This window comes from Psittacula echo, assembly GCF_963264785.1.
Source record: "Psittacula echo genome assembly, chromosome: 4".
NCBI lineage: Eukaryota > Metazoa > Chordata > Aves > Psittaciformes > Psittacidae > Psittacula > Psittacula echo.
Genome location: NC_137738.1, coordinates 20,981,547 through 21,004,238, shown reverse-complemented (window position 1 = coordinate 21,004,238; position 22,692 = coordinate 20,981,547). Strand labels below are relative to the sequence as shown.

Here is a 22,692-nt window from a genome sequence, read left to right as displayed (position 1 = left end):
TGCTGAGTGTGAGAAGGCACCATCCATACATTCCCACTGGACAAAGGTGTGGCCCAGCACACATTTCCCATCACTAAGGCCAAGGGAGGATGGGACTGTATTGAATGCTCCGGTGGTGCCTGTGAGATGTCCTGGAGAGGTGATTCCTGAGTGTTCAGAGCCAAGTGTCAGCTGCTGTTCACACCAGGCTGCCAGCTCTCCTCTCCTCTGCTCCGAGCCAGCTGTGTGGAGTCCCTCATTGCCAGGGCTGCTGCTTCCTGAGGGGTGTCTGTACCTTGCACCGGCCTCCAGGTTGCTGCTGTGCTGGGACTATGTGACTGTCTGCTGGGCTGCTCCATTATAATACATCTTCTGAGTGTAGGAGTGTGGGTGTAATGGACTTGAGTTCAGTGCCTGGCAGCCTCCAAACCTGCTGTGAGGAGCTGGAAAAGTAAGCTGAAGTCACACGTTATTTTGAGATACATATTCCCTGAGTCCACCCCAGTACTTCTATTCAAGACAAGACAGGGGAGGAGGGGAAAAAAACAGAAAGATTAAATACTGGAGGCAAAAGGAGTAGTTAGATCTGAAGAGGGAGGAAAGAAATTGAGTTATATATGATGAAAGGTGACTAGAGAAAAGATTTTTACCTTGCGCCCCCACAGCTCAAAAGACTGAGTCATCCTCTTCAAAAAAAGCACCATGATTTCACTGAGAAGGTGTTTTGCCCTGTGATTTCTGGCTTCCCTCAGTATGTGTGTATGATAGCTAATGTCAGAGCTCTCTCAAGGACACAGCCTTCAGGGGCTGTACCCATTCCCTCACCAGCCTCCCTCCACTGGGAGGAGGCCTGGAAGCACGGCAGTGGGAAGGAGATGTCTGCCAGACTTCCCCTTTGCTGGCACACACTTGCAAGTGCCTCAAAGCCCACCTCCAGCCATGCCCTCTCCATTTCCCTTTCCAGCTGGCAGCTTGAGCAATGAAACCTCTTCATCTTACCGGGATCGCGCAAGCATTTAACGGGACTTAAAGCAAATGTTTTGAGCTTCCTTGGTGCTTGCCTCTGAACTTGCTCCTGGGTATTTACAGAAATTGGTGGATCTTGGCGTTTGCCACAAAACCTCGCAGGACAGCCTGTTGCAGTGAATTTCAAGGTCATTCAAAGGTATGGCCTGTGCTTAGAAAGGCTTGCACCTTGGGTTCAGGGGAGAGGAGTCCGTAATTAGCAGCTCCAGGGGATGTGGATGAGCAGTGGCGGGGGAGAAAGCTAATTGCAGACTGACTGGCTCCTTGGCCTTCAGCAGCTCCCGTGAAGCAGGGAAGCAGTGCGTTCAGCCAAGCACCAAGCGTGTCCTAGGGAAAGGTAATTCCTCCCCGGCCTGCCCGGACCCGTCCCTATAAACAACAAGAGCTGCGCGGGGAGAGCAGAGCAGCAGATCTCACACACAAAAAAGGTCTCTGAGCCGGAGGCACGCGCTAGGCACGCAGGAGGGCTCCTCAGGAACACACAGCCACGTGCCTCTGCCTGACCGAGCCCGCGAGTCCAAGCTCTGCCCTCCGAGGCTTTGGGGATCAGATCCTTGTCCCCCATTTGTGCACCCTGGCGAAGTGCCATCCCCAACACCCCAACATGCAGTGTCCTCCCTCACACAGGCAAGTGTGCTGCCCCAGACCCAGATGAAGCCCCGTCTGCCTGTGCACATCAGGGAGAGCCAGCTTCACACCTAACTCCTCTGCCACCTCCCTTTGCGCTCCAGTGAGACACTCTCCCCCTTCTTTTCCACATACTTTTAACTCTCATTTCAAACACTTTATTAGCATGACAAGCTAAACAAGTTTTGACAAAGGGGAAGGGAGGCAGAGCCCCTCAAGTCTCAGTCTGAGGCTGATGCCGTGACTCTAGCCTTTGTTTCCCATGGGGTTTTGCCTTGCATTGGAGCAGCTGTATTGACCCTGTGCCATTTCTCTCCACTCCTTCACCAGGATAAACCGCTGGCATAGGAAGGCAACTGCCTTTGCACCTCTGTTGCATGGCAGCACCCATGCTGGATTTAATGTCTGCTGGGGCAAAGGCTTTACAGGGAGTGTTGGCAGGGCTTGGGTGAGGCTGATGGGAGGAGAAACCGCCGTGCTGGGGCAGCTCCTACTGCAGGGAGCTCACCCCAGGCACCGGTGGTAACCGTGGTGTGGATCCCAGTGGGAACTGGATTTTTCTGGCAAAATAACCTCTCTAAGGTCACATCCCAGCACCTAGTCCTTTGCAGAGCCCTGGAGCCACACAGTGTGAGAGTTGGAGGCACCTGAGCTGGGCTCACTGCAAGAGCTGGTTCACCAGGTGAGCGTGACTTGGAGCCGGTGGTGAGCAGAGATGAGGGGCATGCCACAACCAAATACTGGTTTTCTTCTGCCTTCCCCTAGGAGTGATGCAGCTGGTGCAAAGCGAGTGCAGGGACTACAAATCCACCGCTGCCAGGCTCTGCGCTCCCTGCTCCACAGCAAAATACTGCCCCAGGGAGAGGGCAAGAGGCAGAAGCCTACTGTTGCTCACCGTTTCATGGCTAATTAGAAGCGGCCAGTAGGGGTCACTGATATCTATTTATTTTACCATAATTATTTTACTATCTTTTTATACATATGCAAATAAATCTACAGAACACCCACAGGCAGCAATTGTAGTGAGGAAGTGTTGATGTGCAATGTATTCATCAAGTATACAGGCTGGGGGAAAATGCCCCTACATATGCCTGAAATACCAGTGTGAGCTTTGCATCCCTGCTCAAACCTCGTAGTGTCATGAAACCACTGAGCCATGCCAAGCACCAGGGTACTGTGATGGTGGGTTTCTGTCGCTCTCCGGTTCTGCCTTTGTCTTCCATCCTGTATTGACAAAGAAGCTTTGAGAGAGATTCAGAGATTCAAGCCTCGGGGGCAGGATATTGTGTCTGCTTGTCTTTCTGTGCAGTGCCCAGCACAATTACATCCCAATTGTGATGGGTGCCTGGGGATCCTGACTGTCAAGTATTTGGCTGTGAAAAAACTCCATGAGTTTTTTGAGGGTTGTGTCTTCCTGAGCCCCAGCCTTCACTCTTACGTAGTGGGATGGACTGAATTATCTACATGGGTGTTGTTAGGAACTGTTTTACTGGTGGGTTGTATTCTTCTGGTAGATACACGCTCCAGGCATGCTGGTAGGATGTTAGCTGTCCAATTCTGCATCCACAGACTTGTTTGGCTGTTCCAGGCTGGCTATGTTTCACTGATTTTATTGTTCCCAAGATGCTGTTGGGTTTGTGTGCTGCATTCCTCTTGTACTGACATATCCCAGAGTGCAAGCTCTGCTCAGAATGTCTTGGTGTTTTTTGGTTTTGGTGGGCTCAGCCCATCCATGAAACCTCTTCTGCCTCTGAGCATTTCCCAGTTGAGGTCTACTGGGGAATCCTCTGTGCAGCCACAGTCAGAGAAATGGCAGAGGAGGTCCCTTCAGAACTGCAGAATCCAAGCTGGAGGAAATGGGACTTCACGCAACCCTCGGGCAGGTGACAGCCTCCAAGCCACCAAAGGGTGGTCCAGCATCCACCATCTTCCCTGCTTGACCTGGGTTGGTGGGGAACTTGAGACAACCAACCCTCCAGTGCCTTCTTCTGGTGGGGAGACTTTATTTCTGGCATTTACTTCTTCACTAGCCAAGACCATAGGTACTTCAGAGGGATTTATCCCTCCACAGGGTGGCACCTGCCCCTCCAGGGATTCCTTTTATGCAGTTACAGGGGTCTATATAAAGTGCTGCCAGCTGGAAAGTATTTTGAAGAGATTCCTCCCTGCTCTTCACTAAGGGTCATAAATTCAGCTGGTATTTGAGAGAATCTCAAATGTACTTCCAGGACTGTTTGCTGAGGGCTTTACATCCGCCAGAGGCCACTTAAAATAAAAGGATTATTGGGAGTCAAGTGTTAGATTACCTGGTGCTTGTTAATTGCACTGCAGAGGCTTTAGCAAGCAACTGGCTCTAGCGGAGAGCAGCACTTTGGTATTAATGGTGTTATATAAATGAACATAATGTAACCTAACGTCATGCTTCTGCATCATGTCACATCTCTGGGCTCAGGGCAGTGGTGAGTCCAGTTCACAAGCATACCGGATACAAAAAAAGGCATGGGGGACGTGTGTGGAGATGGAGTGGGAATCAAGGCCTTTGGGATCTGAGGGAGGAGTGCTTTCCAGTGCTCGGGTGTTCAGGCATACCGAGTTCAGTTCCTGTCTCCCTTTGGCTGTATGGCCTTGGGATCTGATTTTGAGAAGTGTTGAGTTTAATGGAAGCAGTAAATGCCGAGACCACCTGAAAATCAAATGCTCTCCTTCCCGCAGGGCTTATTTCACCTAGACTTGCAAGAAGCTTGAAGTCCTACTTTGACAGGTCGCCAAAGAAAGCAAAGGACTTCAGTCACTGCTGCCATCAGTGCACATGCACAGAAACCTGAACAGACCACAACTGTGAAGGCTCCAAGGCAGCAAGGCCTGATGGAAATGAGAAACCTCATCAGCTATGAAAATTTCGTCAGCTGGTGCTATGGAAGCAAGAATCTGGAAGTGCAGAGCAGATGGGCAGCCTGGATTCTTGAAGCCATTGTCCTTCTGCTTGTTATCTGACTCCAGCATAGGGAGGATTTGGAGAATTTATGGGGGCACAAGGACCGAAGGCTTTCTTGAAATATCCCTGCCTGACATGTGGCGTGGTGCAGACGCAATTGCTGGGTGCGCAGCAGAGGTTTTTGCACAATATTCCCAAGGTCATGGAAGCAGGGTCCTGCTGAGCACCTGTCTTTTATTGTGTAAGAGAGGGGACTCTGTGGGCAGAGCTTGCAGTGCTGCAAGCTGGTACTACCTGAATGTGAATCTGAAGGCTTCGTAAATGCTGCATATCATCCAAATACTACCGTGACTGTTCTCAGCCACACGAATTTCCTCTGGAGTAGGCTCCAATATTTACCGTGTGAATAATCAATTCAGGAGATGTTTGTGAAAGAAACGATAGTAGGGAAAGGGAGCAGAAGGTGAGCAAGTCCATGCACCAGACATGGGAGGCAACAGACAAAGTACCTGTGTGAGGTACTCAGAGTGGAATAAATGGAGCAGTTTGTTTCAAGATTAAAATGTGTTGACTTTTTGAAGTCCCAAGGCTAGAACAACAGAGTGGAAGATTTTGCAAATGAAGACCAAAGCACGTTACTAAATTGCATCCAGTTTGGACTAGCTCTTGTCCACCTTTGACTAGTATACACTGTCCTCAGCCCCTCTCCTTTCATAAGGCAGCAGTTGCCCTTGAGGGTTTTAGGTAGATTTTCCCATTTACTCCTCCCTCTCCTTCTCCTCGCATGGGGGACACCTCCCTAGTGACAGGCTGTGATATGCTGCAGTCTGTCACCGTGTTTCTCAGAAACTGAGGCACGTAACAAGGGGAAGGAGCTAACCCCGGACCCTGGCTCCCAGTGAATTGTCCTGGCTGGCAAAGACCTGAAACGGGTGGATCACTTTGGGGTCCTAAGTGCACCCTCAGGCTTTTTTCTGCCATCCTCATCAACTCAGGGGCTGAGCTGTCTCTTTTCAAGGTCTGCTCTCAACTCTGTGGCCTCGGAGATGGCCGGTGCGGTGCCCAAAGGCTGCAGCCCGGCTGCTCCGCTGGAGCCTTCAGAAGCACAAGGCAGGGTCTTCATCCTTCCCCAGCCGGGCGAGAGGCCTCTGCCAGCGCCGTGCTGAGAACGGCAGCTGAGCAGCCGCCGGGCCACCCCGTGTACTTAAACACATCTGAAGACACCTCACCCTGCCAGCTTCCCACCCGAGGGCACAGGGTCCCGATTAAACGCTCTACCCCTACGCCGTGCCCTCAGCACCGCCTCCTCTCCCACCCAATCCCGGCATCCAGGTTCCCTCGTCCGGACCCTCCCCCCCGCGCGGCCCCGTTGGTTTCGTCCCGTACCCCTCTCCCCCGGCCCGCCCCTCTCCTCGCGTTGCCGCGGTGACGGGGGAGACGCGCCGCGCGCCGCCGCGCCTGGCCCCGCCCCCTCGCGTGCTGGCCGATGACGCAGCCGCGCTGCTGCGTGGGGATTCCGCCGGATTACCCGGCGTGCCCCGCGGCAAAATGGCGGCCTGAAGCGAGAGCGTGGGGCCGGGCCGAGCGGGGGCAAAGTTTGGGGTGGGCTCGAGGTGGGGCCGAACCGGGGCAGAACCGGCAGCAAAGTCACTGGGACCCCGGGCGGAGCCGAGCCCAACAGGGTCAGAGCCGGGCTGGGGCCCTAGGGGCGGGGAGCGGGGAACGCGACCGGCTCGGGACTGAGCCCGGGCCCAGGTGGGGCCCCCCGCGCCCCCGGCCTCGGCGGCCTTCCCGGGCGGGCTTCGCTGCGAACGGGAGGGCTCTCTTTGTTCCCGTGTATGGGCCGGGGTCGGGAGGAGGTGTCGAGTTCCCCGACGGCTGCGGATCTGGGCGGCTCGCGCCGTGGGCAGGGGCAGTCAGCCAGGCGGGGTGGGTGGCGGGTGGTGGCCGGGTACGGGAGCATGGTAGGGCCATAGCCTCGGCTCTGAGGAAGGGGCCGTCCCCGTGGGGACTGCCTCGGCCATCAGGGCTTTAGAGAGCTCTCCTTCCTGGGGGAGAGACCTGTGGTGGGGAGCAGAACAGGCATGGAAGCAGCAGGCCAGGCTAGGTCCGTGCAAGGTATAGCCTTGTCTGGGTGACAGGAGAGGTAGGTAGTGGGGAGATGTGAAAGCAGTATCTGTGCAGGGAGCATGGCTGGAGAGTGGAACAAGTCTGCGCCAGCATGTGTGTGTCAAAGAACCAGAGTACCACTGACAGAAGCAGAACTGGAAGGGAGACAGTAGTACTTGCCTGGTGCCAAATCTGGCAGGGGAGGATGGGAAGTTCTCTACCAGCCTGGACACCCTCTCTGGTGGAAGAGATGCTTCCTGCTATAGAATTAGTGAGCGGCCCCTGGGAACATATGAAGGCTGTAAAGAAAAACAGGCACAACAGTAAATACTGAACTGCATCTTGCTTTGGGCTTGAGCACACTGCATGGAGCAGAGTAAAAGATCAAATGCTAATAAACAGATTTATAGATGGGCAGGAGATTGTATTGGTAGGCATCACAGTGTGTGGATGATGTCCAAGTCTGGAAAGGCTGAGAATGACCTAGATCTGAGAGATGCCAGGTGAACATTGTCCATTGAAAAGAATCATCTGTCAAATATTAATAGTTATGTGCCAGCAAAAGCTTTTCAGAGGTATGCATCTCTGTTTTACAGATTCAGAGAAAGAACTGAGATAAAGGGCCTACGTAAGAGGAAGCCATGGGTCCTTGTTGAAGCACCAGACAGCAGGTAAGAAAACCAGGAATGAGCTGATGCTGAGTCAAACTGCATTTTTCGGTCCCACTACTTACATTTTTTTTGATGCTTTGTGAACCACATACCTTAAAAAGTGTCCTTCTCTGTGGTATTCTCTGCATCATGGTAGGCCTGTGTCAATGAATTGAGAGTGACCCTGAAAAGTTCATTTAGAGCTCCTGGAAGGAAATTTCAATTAAAGCTGTACGCCAGTGCTCGTCACATGCCACCCAGAGAAGCAGTCCAAAGTCTGTGCTGAAGTAGCTGTGTTGTCTGTGTAATCACAAGAGGTCTACCCTGCCAGAATCCCAGTGAAATCCTTTCTGACAATCTGCTCTTGCCATAATTGCAATGCCAAAATTAAGTAATTCTAGTGACCCTTTCTTCTGTTAGATTATTTATTCCAAGCACATTGTTTTTTTCCACACGTATTTTAAATGATAGTTGCTGCAGGTGTACTGCTGGCCTTTCTGTCGTCTCCTGAACTCACTGTTGAGATCAAATTTGAAGGAGCAGCTATTTGGCACCCAGCAGCTGGTTCTTTGACCATACCTTTCAGTACTTATCAGATCACTTTTAGAACAACTCCTTTTTCTTTTCTTCACTTACTGAATCACTGCAGAAAGTGTATGTATCCCACTAGTGCTTTGCATACAGTGTGTTTCAGCTTCTGGATGTTAAATTGGTGTTTAAGCAAGCAGGTCTTAGCTGTGGTATTATGAGCTTTTGGCTATCCATTCCTTCCCAGGCACACAGTGCTCTTGAAATCATGGGAATGCATTTTGGCAGGGCCAGCAGAGTTCCAAAGTGCAAGCCATGGCTATCTTCGTCTTTAATATTAAAAATGCAGTGGGTCAGGAGGGGAAGAGTTATGTGCCAAGACATGTTGCCTTTTCAAACCAGCTTTCTGAACCAGAGATGACCTCACATTCTTTTCCAGTCTGTTTCAGGTTGGTTGTTGGCTGCTAAGTCACTTACTTTGCAGCTTTCAAGCCCTGAATTTTTACCTTTGCTATCTGCTCTAAATACAATCATGTGACATAGTATGTAGGGGAAATAGACTACAGCTATGAAAGAGGTATGGTCCTTTGCAGGTCAGCCCCCTTTTTGTCCCAGAGCAGGACAAGTAAAGTCAGATGGGATAATTTTTGGTCAATGTGCTGATGTGAATGGTGCCAGAGCTATCTTGGAGAAGGGGTTTGTGGTGTGGCATATACAGTGCTTTTAAAGAGGTTAAGAAAGCAAAGCTGTTTGAAAAATAGAAAAATAAGCAAGTTTCAGTAATATGCCACTGTATTTTTCGGTAGTTGTTTGAAATAGACTCGAGTTCTGGAGGTGAGCTCCCTAACCTCTTAAAATGTCTGCTGTGTTTTATGAAGGGTTTACTGAAAACTGGACTCTGGGATTTCTGTGTATTGACACATCTATAGCATGGTCTCATTACATAGTTCTGGAGATCATAACAAATTAACAGTGTTGTGTACTTGTTAGCAAGGGTCTAGCTTTTACAGCACAGTGTGACAAGAGTAATGTAGTAGTGGTTAATAAACCTCTGCCATTCATGTTGCTGGGAGAAGTACAATATGTAGGGGTCTCAGTGAGTCTGCATGTGATACAGATTGAGAACAGGATTCCTCTGCTAACAGATGATCTGGCTTTGTGACTCATCTCTGCTCTTTTGACTGGGTTGTCAGGAACTGGAATTGTCATAATAGAGCAGAATTTCTTGGCTGTTCAACTTAGTTGATGCTTTGAGATTAAATTTAAGGCCCTGAAGCTCTGTACGCTCATCTCCTTGTTTGAAGACTGGCTGGGGAGATATCCTCTTTTCATATGACACCTTGAGCGATGGAGAGAGTTAAGTGCTTGTGGCATTTGTGCTAGCTGTTTATATTTCAAGTCACTAATAACTAGGTAAATATGATCCTCTCTGAGGAGGATACTTTTTACATAGGACTGCAGAGGAGCTGTGTCCATAATCTGTGCAGACAGCGCTGATGCCTTAGGGCATGAAATCGTCCATCCTGTTTCCCTGCCAGTTCCCCTACCTGAGGGCTTTTTCTTGGATCTAGATTGGATGAGTTTGTAACTGTAGTAGGAAGAATGTTACTTTTAAAAACTGAAGTACCTTTACAGCTGGTTGGAGGGGGAAGGGTGACCTGTGGTCAGAATTCTGAACTGCAGTGTAGGGTACCTAATTTCTGACAGATTTCTTGTGTGAGTGTGTTCAGATTGTTACTGTTTCTTGCTCTTCATTCTTTGGTTGCAGTATACAGTTGATGCCCATCTTATTGGTGATTTGAGGAAGAGTTCCTTAAGTGTCTACAAGATGCTTGGATACTGTGGTGTTGAATACTTTAGTAAAGTTCAGTGGAGGAGAGATGAAAATGATATTCCAAGCTATGACTTCAAAATAAGGCAGCCTCCTGTGTGATCCGCTGTCCTGGGTGTTCTGTAGCATGGTGAAATTGCTATAGAGTGGAAGTCAGGCCCTGCCTTGTTTAAGACAATTGGGCACTTCGAGATTCTCTCCATTCTTTACCTTCCCAGGAGCTGTTTGCTTGTTTTCCTGGCTTTTAACACCTAGCTGAATCTTTTTGACCTAAATTAATCTTCTCTCTTTTCTGCCCCACCATTTGTTCAAGACTTGGAAATTGTTCTCTTCATGTCAGGATGTTTATGTATGGTCATACTGCTCATATCCTCAGACAGAGAGGGTTGAGGGCAGCAGCTTGCAGGCTGGCTCGTATTTGGAATGGCATGAGCCACTCTCTCTGGAGTGTTGTCCTGTGAGCTGTGCTTAGGACGGAAATGTTGTGGAAGGCCCTGTAGGAGTGTGAGAATAACATTGCAATGGTTGGAATGCAGGATAAGCATCACTTGGGTGGGCTCAGTTTTCCTCTGCTTTTCAGCAATGCTGGGTGCCAAGCCTGAGGAAGACTGCTATGCAGAGGTGAAGGAGCTGGAATGTATTCTTCAGTTGAGGTGAATGCAATTCAGTGAAACTGATAGGCATCAAACTGAATAATGATTTTAAAGTATTTTCACATGATGTCTAATCTGTGGAAATTCACTACCACATAATAGCACTGAGGCTAAGAGCTGAGCGGGATTCAGAAAGATCAAGTGCTTATGAGTGGAAATGTTCAGACTTGCTTTAGCTAAAGAGCTTGCTTTAGAAGATGTATTTTTCGGACACAACCCAATCTCTTAACAGATAAAGGTTTGAAGAAAGGGCAGTTTGTTCCATAATTGTCCACTGAGGCTTTTTGTTCCATCTTTTAAACCACCTTGTATTGGCCCACGTCAGAGGCAAGGCACTGAATCACACTTACTTGCTGTTAGGTGGCCACTAACCTTTTTTTTAGTGATAACTGCATTAGTTAAAAAGCCATCAGCCAAAACACAAACCCACAAAGCACTTCAGCTGCTTTGATTAGGCCTGGTACTTGAGGATTTTAAGCTGGTGAAGAGCAGGGTCCTTGGAAAGATAGTGCAGTCCACAGATAAGGACTGTCTTATTCATGAATGTGAGCACATATAAGTATTGTCTCTTCATGCCGAGTGGTCAGGGAAAGTGCTTTGTGCTTCCTGCTGTTGCCAGTAAAAAGGAAAAGAATGTGTGGAGTTTGGCCTCTCCACGTTGCAGTCTTGTAGTGGACTTTAGTCCAGAAGGCAATTGAAATGAAGGGCTTTAAGGCTGTTCAAGTGAGATCCAGTATGTCCTAGTGTGAGCCTCAGCACACTAGTGTCTATGAAGACACAGCCTGTGTCCTGTGCTCATGTCCAATCTGTGTTGAGGATCAAGAGAATCATCAGTGCTGCTTAGTCAAGTAGGCATAAATTCAGTTTGATGCGTAGGCTAATAAAGGTAAGTGGCAGCGGTATGGAGACACGTGTACAAAGGTGTATGTTTGTAAGGGTTTCCTAAATGCAGGGAGAACTCCTGAAGAAAAAAGTGTGCATGGAGGGATTTTCTGAGCTAGGAGCAGGTCATGCAAACCTTGAGATCCCTGTATGGGTGCCCTGTCTATGGGCTGTTCTAGGAACAACATGTGCTTTAGGGTACAAGGTAGACCTTTTGTAGCAAGTGTAATAATGGCTGAGTAAAGGTTTACTGATGTTCACAGAGGTTTTGTGGTGCTGAGAAAGTGAAATGAGTCAGGATTGGAAAATAAGGTTTACTGCAAGGGTTAGGCTGGTTTTCGGGCACAGAGAGTCTGGCTTGCTGCTAGTGGCAAGGGAGAACTGGTTTAAATTTCTGATTTATGGGGGTCAGCAAATTCAGAACTGAAAGTCCCATAGTGACTGCTGTGTCTTTGCTCGAGTTCAATATCTGTATTTTGGCTCTGTGATTAAGCTGGCTTTGGCAGTGCTGTGGGAGTCATAACTGGATTTTCTTACTCTTCTGTTTAAAGTCTCAGTTGTCCAGCTGCGTTAATGTAACACTCATGCATGAATGGTTGTGAAATTAAAAGGGACACATGGGATAGTTTCTTTAACTATTGGAGAATTATATGTGGGCTCATAAACAGCCTTAAAGCGTTTGTAACAAAATAATGTAAGTTTTTCCTGAGATTGATAATTAGATAATCGTTGTGGCAGTAAGGTTTTTGACCATTATTTTAGCATATGCTACTCAGGGTAACTGCTTTTAGACCTGGGTGCACAAGCTTTCTACAACTCCCAGAGATGTTTCCTTATCTCCTAAATCAGATTTCATCCTGCGGCTTTGCTGTTCATTATTGAGGGCTCGGCTGCTGCCTGTCGGAAGGTGACTTGAAATCTGGTCTGTTTCACATAACTTAAAAGTGATTGCAGTTAGTTCTACTGTCTGTTTTTTCTTGTGTGTTTTTATTTATATTTTTTTCCCTTATGGAGAACTTTTCCCTTTTACGTGTGGGAGAGTATACCCAGTGTACTGTGTGCACAGCCCCTTGGGGGGGGGGGGGGGGAGAGAAGATAATGTAAAATGACAGGATATTTGTTTAAAATTAAAATTGTTTTAAGTAACCTTTCTGAGAGTGGACTTCAAGTTCACATCCTACCTTTAAGCGGTTTTGTTTTTCTGAGCAGAAAGTGGCTCATGCACTAAAATATGTAAAATATATTTCTTGAACTTTTAGAATTGAATTTCTAAGCACTGCTTGCACTATGGTTATGTAAATACCATGAAATGAAAACTGCTCAAAAGGATTTTCTCAGGTGACTGCATTTTGCTAGGGATACCCTTTATAGTAGATGTTTGTGTAGGCACTCAGTCCAATTTCTTCTTGGGTTCGTGCAGAGTGTCATTTTTGGGAAGCTTCTCGTACCAGGTTGGATTGATTCCTGAAAGCAAATCACCCTTGCTGGGCTGCAGAATTTCTGCAGAGTCTACTTATAAGTGTATCCGTTTTTCCTTGATTAGATGATGCCTTTGTAAATAGGTCCCCAGGTGCATCTGAAATGGCTATAACAGAATTCAGTGTCATCAAGGCTCCATCTGGATGGGTAGAGCTGTATTACTATGCAGCTCCAGAGATGATTTACTGCCCGACTGACAACTTGCAATATAAACATTAGTCCAAGCATGATCTTGTCCCAAAACTCTGCCTGCACGGGGAGCCAGGAGTCTTCCTGCCACGCGCCATAAATCGTTTACGGTTTGCTCATGCTCGTACATTTGAAAACCAGCTGTGTACTGGGGATTAGCAGTTTGCAGAAGGCCCGTGCGGGGCTAAATTAGGGTCTCTTGCCCTGGTGGTGAATGCCGGTGTCAGAATAGCGGGAGTGCTTCTCTGCAGTGGGAGGAGGCAATTTACTCTAGGAATTGGGGGTGGATGCAGGGTATCTGTGAGGGTACAGCAGCCAGGGGAGAGCATTGGATTGCACTGCTCAGGTGCCTGGCTGATAGCTGCCCAGCATGGTGAAAGATTGAACAATTAATTGTTGACTGTGTGTCTTTTAAATTTTATTTATGTATTTATTATTTCTATATATTTTGTATGTATAATATATGTACACACAAAATACAAGCAGACTATTTCTGTCTTCTAGAAGCTGAAGGTTTTGGGGTCTTTCTTTTACATTGTGATGAGTGGTTTCCTTTTTTCTAGCCCAAGGTAGCAGAATCAAATTATATGTAAGGCCATCTGGGGCTTCAGAACTAATTTCAGCTTTTATAAAAAGTTTTACTGTGTCACTTGAATTTATTACAGCTTTGCAACTTCAGCTCCCAAAGTAAGACTATTTTTGGGCTGGCTGTGATAATTTAAATCACCTCCTGGAGCTTCTAATGACTAACTTGTGTTTATAGTGAAACCTCCCATTTATCAAAACCCTGGAAGCACAATCTGTTTGATAACTCTTAAATGTACGATGCTTTTACATTGATGCCTAGTACATCAAAGCCTAAAGCCGGTTGGGACCTTCAGGTCTTTCTGTAATCAGGAGAATATGCAGATTTTGCTGTGCAAATGAGACTAGACAATACAGTTCAGATACCTCCTATGTGCTGGCTGAAGGACACGCTGCTGAGTAAAGCAGATAGAAGCAGATCATTTTTAGCTGGGTTGGTGTTGCCATCAACAAATTCTTTCTCGGGTGGGTTGGGTAAGAATCTGGGTGGAATGTGTCATCAAGGTGCCCTCTCCTAGATGCACCAGCTGAACATAAGTGCTTCCAGACTGTACCATGAGCCAGTGGGCTCTTGGTAAAGCAGGAGACTTGTTTCCAAACACAGTTAGAAGTTCTTAATATTTTGTTGAAGCTGGTGCACAAGCGTCCCTCTGAAATAAGACCATTTTCCTGGAGCTTCATTTTCTCCTCCCTGTCGTAGGTTTGGGGAGAGTAGCTGCAAGGGCTCATCCTAGGCTTGTTTGAGCCTAGGATTTGCCTCCATTTTTCTTATTCCTTTTGGTGAAAGGCTGTACAGTCTGTTTGATTCTGTGCTTTACTGAGATGGAGGTCAGATAGCACCACATATGTTTGTGGCTGTTTATGTGGGCATTTGAGATTTCGAAGGCACCTGCTAATGAGTTGTAGATCATTTCATGTCAGATTGGCTAAGTTTCCATCAGGCTGTTTCTTTGTTGCGGCAATGCATATGGACTGTGTATGTTTGGGGATTCCTATTACCTATCTCAGATGGAGAGGGCTTTCCTCCTGTTTGCTGCCTCCTCTCTTGCCACAAGAAAAAAAATAATCACCGATTCTGGTGAGCTGTAACCTCCAGATGGAATGAGATGTTTTGCTGTTACTTATATAGACTTTCCAGATATATACAGAGGTTAGAGAGGGGCGTGGGTATGTGATTGTATTTCGAGCTTTTCCTCCTCTTTGTTTTTGATGCTGCTGTTGGAATTCACCCTTCCCTTTTTCTGAGAACTAGTGTGGAGGAATTGCTGTCACCCAGAGAAGAATCTGCTTTCCTCAAGGCCTTAGCTCTCCAGGTTAGGAGTTTGCCTGACTTCTGCTGACAGTAGTTTGTGAGCTTGCATTACTCAAATCTTCTGGGGTAGGTCTGAAGGGAACAATTCAGGGCAGTGGAAATCTCAACTCAGAGATGCTGGGATAGAGAAGGGAAGGATAGAGTTAGCAATACAGTTAACTTTTCCCCCCTCACCCCCCTCCTTTTTTTCTCCGTTTCCTCACCTGCCCAGCTGTGTAGTAGGTTAGCAGTACGTGTCTGTTCTTATTCTTATGAAAGTAGACTTTGTTCTCTGAAGACTGCTAATCATGCCCCATGGGGGTGTAATCAGTTATAAGGTATTTAATACAGTGCAGGCGGGAACAGGCCGCCTGGCCGGGCTGGCAGATTGCAACACTACAATTATAAAGGGCCCCTTTCCCCCACTCGCCCGCCCACCGATGGCAGGATGCGGGTTGTACCTTGAAACAGTATTAAGCCTATGAAAAATAAAGATGTAGTGGGGGAAGGGAGAGCAGAGGCTGAAGAGGCAGCTCCTGTTCTGGGAAACAGGCAGACCTACGTTCTGTGAGAGCTGCAGTCATTTCAGGTTGCACTGTTAAGACTTGTGGATGTTTGGGTTTTGAGTCCTGTCACCATCAAAGTGGATTACACAGAGATGGCCGTTGGCAACCTGTAGAGCAGTAGGGCTTCCGTCCTCCCTGAAATGAGTTTTCTTGTGGTGGCTGGGGTTGGAGAGGTATGGAGTGGTTAGAAGTGGAGGAGCCCTTTCTCCTGCATGCAATGATTTAGACACCTAATCTGTTTGGTGCTTTTGTAAATCCTGCCAGGCTTCTATTTATATCTTTGGATATAAATCTATTGGTAAATCTGGCCTTTCATGCTGCTTTCTTCTGAGTACTGGAGCAGTTTAACCTTACTGCCTTAGAAGGGAGTAGGTGGCTTGCGGCCTTGCATTGTAATGGGTTTGAGAAACTTTACTGGACCTCATCTGGTCTGTTCTTGTTGCCTAATACAGACCATTCCCCTTGGTGAGGGCCATGACATACACATACGCGGTGTGGAGAAGCTGGATCATAGCCTTATAAACCATCCCTGCTCCAGCATCCTGCTGGATGCATTGGCATGTTTCTGGAGTTTCTAGAGCTTGTGGCTACACTAACCTTTCCTCTTCCAAGTTCCCCAGAGATTACAGTGTTTCAGCCCTTCATTGGTGCTCTTTGAATTTGCTGACACTGTTTTGTGCAGTGATAGTGTAGGTCTCCCTCTGTGCGTGTTCTCTTTACTTCTTGGAAAGTAGAAGAGAATATGTGTACTACTATATCCATTTGTGTTAAACTGTTCCTGTCATTTTTGCCTCATGAAATCCTGTTCCTTTATGACATCCAGAAGTTCAGAACCTGCTCTGTGAATCACAGCAGATAGAAGCTCTTTTTTTTTGGCAGCCTTTTGAATACTGGTGTAGATTCAAGTGGGATATATTCTTGCTACAGCATTTGTGACAGCGTTGGCTTTCCTGCTTGGTGCTGAAAGAACACTGGCTATTAAGTCTCACAGTTGCCCTTTAGCACTGGGCAGTGAGGTTTTAGGGGTGAGTTGATATTTAGTTGTATTACACAAAGTGTGTACAGATGCAGAACGTGAAGGCTTCACAATACAGCATTCCTTTTGAGGTCTTGAGAATGCTGCTGCTGACTTCACCTCCTGATGCATCCTCATCATTTTACATTCAGAATAACTTCATGTTTGGGCACTGTGAGTTCTCTGGAAAGCTTTGGGATTTGCAGGAGGCCACATGGAAGAGGAGTGGTGTTTTTCTTCTGACTAGACCATAGAGTCTGTGACTATAGAACAGTGAGGTTCTGAAATGAGAGGTTACCTGATGTCTGGGGTTTTTGTACATCGAGCTTCTGTTCTCTTGATCACATAAGAGACCAGGTATAAGTGCTGTAAGGGGAGAAAAATGTACAACAAAATCAGAACTGTGTCTGTGCACAGTGGGGACAGTGTTTACAAAAGGATTTTTGGGCAATAAGGAAGTGCCTGCATCTCAGAGAAGCTGCTTGACTTAAGGTAGAGTGGTTTTCTGGGGATGGAAAAAGGCCTGGATCCTTCTAAGCATCCCTAATGCCTGAAGTCCACTTCTTACTCTGTTCTGCTCCCTCAGCTCAAAAAGTCTCAGTGTTATCTTTGCTCCTTGTCTTATAGGAAGAGTCAGGGAAATTCCCTTCCCAGGCTACTGCACAGAGCTATTCCTGTCCTGGACTGTGGACAGGAGCTTGATGGCAGCTCTCCTCCTGCCCATGACTTGCACGCCCAGTTGATAACTCTCCTGCCTTGTCCTGTTTCTCTTTCCCCATGGCTCAGAAACTTGGCTGGAGAACTCCACGGCTCTCCCACACATGAATTTGAGGCTGAAGCTGTTGTTGGGGTCCTGGCAGTGGCAGGGCTATCGTGTGGAGAGCGTGGCGGGTATCAGTGTGTTGGGTGTGTGGGCTTGCTGCTTGTTTTCCTTCCCTGCCTGGTGAGGAATGCAATGTGTTTGCCTTCCTTGGCCTGTGGTTGCAGCTACATTCCTGCACTGGGAGTCAGCAGAGCGGCGGGCGGCGTGCTGTTCATGCCCTCTAGCTACATGCTTTCAGCTCCACATCAAAGGTGTGTTTAGTGTGTAGCTTGTGCCATTCTTGGCCACACCTGGTGGCCTGCAGGCATGCAGGAGGCGGGGTCTGGCTGTGTTTGCAGATGGCATTCAGGGTTCAGACTTCTTGCTTGTGGAAAGGCTGGAGCTGAGTCCATGCTAAACAACCCCAGGAATGCAGCGGGAGAGCTAAGCGGCACAGTCACTCCAGGGGCATGTCCTAGCAGCAATGTTTCGTTTATAGCTGCAGCAAAATAAGTCATGCCTGTTTCTCCAAAGGAACTGGCTGTTTGCTTGGGTGTGTTGTAGGGTTTAATTTACACCGATAAGGCCAATTAAGGTTGGATCATCCCCTCTGCAGCCTCTGTGCTCTTGGCAATCAGTAGTTGATTGAGTGGCTCGCGCCATCAAGGTCTGCTCAGTACAAACTGTGCATGAGATGTATGCTTGGAGATGGAATGGCTCTGGGATTTAACCTGGGCAGGAGTGCTTCCCCCAGTTGGTGTGTAAATGTTCTTACATGCATATGCTGCAGCTGAATTGCTCCAGTATCTTCTGGAAAAGCTTCATTTTCTGGCTGGCACCTCAAGAGATGAGGATGGGAAGCTTGGTGAAGGATGGCAGATCAGGATGAAAATGCATTATTTTGGGATCCTTGACATGATGTCTGTGAGAAAGTGTCAGTAGTTTCCTATGCCCCTGTCATGCAAGCCATCTTTGTCCTCTTTATGTAAGCCTGACACAGGGAAACATGATCACTTTTGGCAGTGTCAGTATGGGCAGACCACAGGCAAGGCTTGTGGAACGAACAGTAGAGCATGTTCTATGTACTGGGTAAGTCATGGGCTGTTCACTTCATGAGCCAATTTGCTTTGATCCTTGAGACTTGTAGTTTCCCTTCTGGCAGTTTTTAGTAGCCTGAAATTCTGTGAGCTGCCAGTCATTTCCATATTAAAGTTAGTCTTTTTCAGAAGACCTCCCTAGTACCATCCTTAGACAGTAGCAGGCATGAAAGAATTGGCATTCAGAAGTGCTCTGGCTTTATAGCGCAGGTTTTGCTTTTAAGCTGTTGCCACAGTCTCTGGGTCAGTTGCTGCAGAGCTCCTTTTACCAGACTGGTTCATGCCACCCTCTGTCTTGCAGGATATATACATCATTAGTTTTCAAAGCATAATCTCAGTGATAGCTGATTAGGGCAATATTACTTGTTGCAAAAGATTCTTCCCGTTGTGAAGTGGTTGGAAATTATTCACATTGGATTCTCTTCTCTCTTGATTACATGTAAACTCTGCATTTCATTTCAAGCTAGTTGCCACTGTCTCCATACCTGACTTTTAGGGCTTGGGTGTTGACAAGAAAGTGTGTTTCCTGAATCTTCATTTCCCTTCCTCTGTTCTGCAGTGCCACACTGGACAGTATACCCTGTGGTAGCATGAAGTGTAGCAAAATACTAGAAAGTCTAAAAATGGGTTATGTGGAATATTATGATAGAACATTTAAGTGCGTATAACAATTGGGCATTTCAGCTTTGTCATGCAATATAGGAGGTCTTGTTCAGGATTAAATACTGCTTCTGGTGTCCCTTTCTAGTTGCCAGGAAAGGGAGTAAGGGAGCTGGAATGAAATGGATATGACATTAGCTAAGGAGGAAGGAGGGCTGATTCTTGGCCTTTTATTTCCTGTCAGTGAGTTAATATATTGCAGAGAGAAAGGGACTAGTTTCTTGGTTTGGCTTCCGTGCTGGCCTTCAGGAATCCAGATCTAAGTGCTTCTGTGTCCACTCCCTAACGCCTCTGCCAGGGAGATGTGCTCCTCCGGCTAGAGCAGTAATCCTCTCCAAGTAGCTAGATCTCCCCCTGGTGGGACCCGGAGCAGAAAGCAGGGCTTCGGCTGGACGGTAAAACTGGAAATTGCTCTGATCCTGGGGCATCTTGAGCTGGCAGCAGATGTGGTGTTTCTCCAGTTGAGACATTCCTTAGTCCAGAGTCACAGACTCTGTAGAGTTGCGCTCATGCAGCTGCATGAAGCTGAAGGCATAGTGAACAGCTTGCTGAACAAACACCTTATCTTTGCAACATCTGCCTGGCTACATTCTGGCATTCGTCCATGGTCTTTGCCCTTAGATGAGTGGTGAGCTGCTAGGTCTTTGAGAGGTTTAGTCTGACACTTGACCATAAAAAAAAGTAGCTGAACACAACGGCTTGCTTTCTTTAGGATACCTGGGCTAATTATTCTCTGCTCTCAGACAGAGCCCCTTTGAGGATAGATGACTTCACTTGCAACTTGGGTATCTCATTCCCAGCTTGCTCTCTCAGGACCTGCACAGGGTTTACTTACAAGGGTTTCTACAGGGAGAAGCCCCATGGAGGTAAAGAGCTTGTCTTTGCTGCTGAAAAATGAGATGTTTTTCTTTAACCTCAGAATAATTAATAGGCTTATGCTATCCCAAAGGATAGTGGTGGTAAAGACCAAGCATTTCAGTTTTACAAGAGCACTGCTGGGCAGAGAATGTAGTGCTAGTCTGGACAAGCTGACCTTGTGGTAAAACTGAAGTGCTGAGCATTCACTGCAATTTCCCTTTGGGACAATTTATGCTCATGATTAGCTCCAGCTGAAGAACAACACTGGTGACAGATGTGGAAGGAGATAGCTGATGAGAGCACTGACTGCTGCAAGAAGGGGTTGTGTTTGAGGGAAGAGCCAAAGCAACCCTGCTTGGTCTTAGGTAGGGCATCTGTGGTTAGTTATCTCCTTCCAAGGGAGGAAGGTGAACCTATGATGTACAATACAGCATATGGGAGAGACAAGCAGTGCAGCCTGTGTCTGCTGGTGACAGGCAGCCTCCTCATGTACAGCCTGTTGGGCATGGGGTGGAGGTGTATGTCCCCTGCGGTTAATGTCCTGCTGCTAAAAAATGTGACTGGAGCCCAGGTGAATGGAGAGAGAAGAGCCGTAGCCAGTTGCGTGCTTTATACAGGTCACCAGTGAAAGGTGGGTGGGTGGATCTGTTTGTTTTTCCTAAGCTGGATTAAACCATGTTGTATTCTTGTGCCTGAATTCTCAGAATAAAATCAGCAGTTCAGTGGTGCTGAAGACTAAGAGAATCATTAAAGGAAATCTGTAGCACCACCACCAAACACCTCCCCTCACCCCCTCCTCCCAAGAAACCAACAAAACCCGAATGAGGCAAACTGAGGCAGTTTAACTACAGGGCCCCACCACAAAAAAGAGAGAAGGTGTTCCAGGGTTACATTCTGCTTCAGGAGCCATGCTGCTCTATTGGTTACAGAGTTGAGACAAGTTTTGTGCCTGTTCATGCCCTTGACTCAGGCTCTGAATGTGCTAGGCCCAAAGCATGCTTTTTGAAAGCTGTCTCCTTTCTTTGTTCTGCCTCTGTGGCCTGTTGAGACGACTATTGCCAGTGTGTGTGTGTGTGCTCTACCAGTCCATGTCATGCCTGGGTGCAGAAGCTCAGCGGGAGCTGATGAGAAATACTTGATGCGGTCTCTGGGGTAGGTAGTGGCTGTCACTTTGGTTAAGTGGGAGGCATCTGTGCCTGATAAGAATCTTTCTTTGCAAAGGAGTCAGTAAAAACATCATTCATAACCTTTGGGTAGGGAAAATGTCAGGATATAATAAGCTTTGGGAAAAAGCTGTGAACCTCTTTCTCTTTTCTGACTGGCTGGATAGGTGTATTCCTCTAATACCACTGTTTCTCTCAGTGCTACGCTGCTTTTCCCTGCCAGTTTATTATGAGCTATTGCTCACTGTAGGTGAAGCGAAGATCAGGCAGCTTGGTTGAAGAATGACCCTCACACAATGCTGGAGCCTGTAATTTTACTGAATTATACTGATTGCTGTCTGTATGCAGTGCTGTGGAGATCATAAAATATTTCTGCGCTAGAAGTTCTTCATTGATGAATAGCACAGAAGACGTCTCAAGTTTCCATGGCAATGCTTCTGAATGTGCTTCTGTCACCAAAGAGAGAGGGACTTTCAGTTGGTTAAGATTTGAGGGTTTTGTCTGAAAAAGGGAATAGTGGTAAGACTGCATGTTAGTTGTTTGCCTGCCTTAGGGTAGTGCCTCTGACTGATACATAATCTGCAAAAAGAGGAAGTTGACATTTGGCTAATGGCAGAGATGGACTGTGTCGTGCAAACTACAGCTGGACTCCTGGACATGCTTAACTGTTCAGCTACAGATGCGGCTGCACAATCACCCAACAGTTAAGCCTGTACCATTCTCTCCCTCTCACATCTGACCATCTGCTAGGGAAAAGCTAATTAAACCAAAACAATTCTTGCTGGGATTAAACCCCAGCAGCAGAGAAAATCGAGTATAGTACAAATATTGTTCTCCTACTACAGGATCAGGGTTGCTGTTTTATTTGTAACAAAGAATTGCAGGCTATTCAGCTCAATTGCTGTCAGGTAGGTGTTTAGATCATGCACACTTTCCTTCTCTTTTCTATCCCAGCTCACTCTTGGTTTAGGTGCAAGAAATAAGGCTGTCTTGCTGAATTTCCTGCAGTTCCTTTCTTGTGACAGCGGAGGCTGTTTTTCTTTAACATGGAATTTCATGCAATAACAGTTCGCAAAGCTTTTTTTTTTTTTTTTTTGCCTCAGTTTCTTTCCTTATGGAATATAAATTGTTCCTGCCTTTCTCACTGCATGTGTTTATGGTGAACAGGAATTCTAGAGTTATGTGGTGTGGGACCACATAACCTTATAATTGCTAGAAGCTACCAGTGTGAATCTGAGACTCAAGACCAAACCGTTTATTGTGAAAATGTGCCTGCAGCCTTTTGAGAGTTGAAATTTACATCTCGTAAAACAGAAAATGGGTAAGTGTGGTTCCCTTAGCAACTGAACTGTTGTGTGTACCTACAGTCTATGTTGCCATGAGTTCAGGGCTTTAAAATAGCTCTTTCAAAAATAATAAATTAAACAGACTTACAACTCTGGTTGATTTCGTAGTTGCTGCTGATTCTCGGCAGAAGTGACAGCTCACTATGTTTGCTGTTCAGGGTTGTGGCAAAATTTAGTTTCTGAAGGCCAATGAGGGATTTAGTTCTCTGCAAGGGGCTTTCAGAGGATTCTTGCTATTTTCTTTGCATGCTGAACATGGGAAGCTTGTACTGAAGAGGAAGTTAATTGTGTATATGGTAGCTCAAAGATGGCAGTAGAAGGTGGCAGTGAGGAGGGGGTGATGGTTGTGTTGGCGGGGTGGATGTGAGGAGGTTGCAGTGAGCTTGAAGGGTACCAAAAGAATGGAGATAAATTAAGCCTT

General features: G+C 47.1%; 1 protein-coding gene across 2 annotated transcripts in view; it reads left to right on the top strand.

Annotated features, from left to right (window-relative positions):
* The first annotated feature begins 6,110 nt into the window (after positions 1-6,110).
* Positions 6,111-22,692, top strand: part of TJAP1 (tight junction associated protein 1) — a 39,498-nt gene continuing 22,916 nt past the window's right edge. The window contains exons 1-2 of one of the 2 annotated variants that reach the window (XM_080614949.1): positions 6,111-6,249; positions 7,273-7,347. The gene's annotated coding sequence lies outside the window, so the exon portion shown is untranslated. Of the gene's footprint in view, positions 6,250-6,270; positions 6,497-7,272; positions 7,348-22,692 lie in introns of those variants that run through there. The other variant, XM_080614950.1, reaches the window with a different exon arrangement.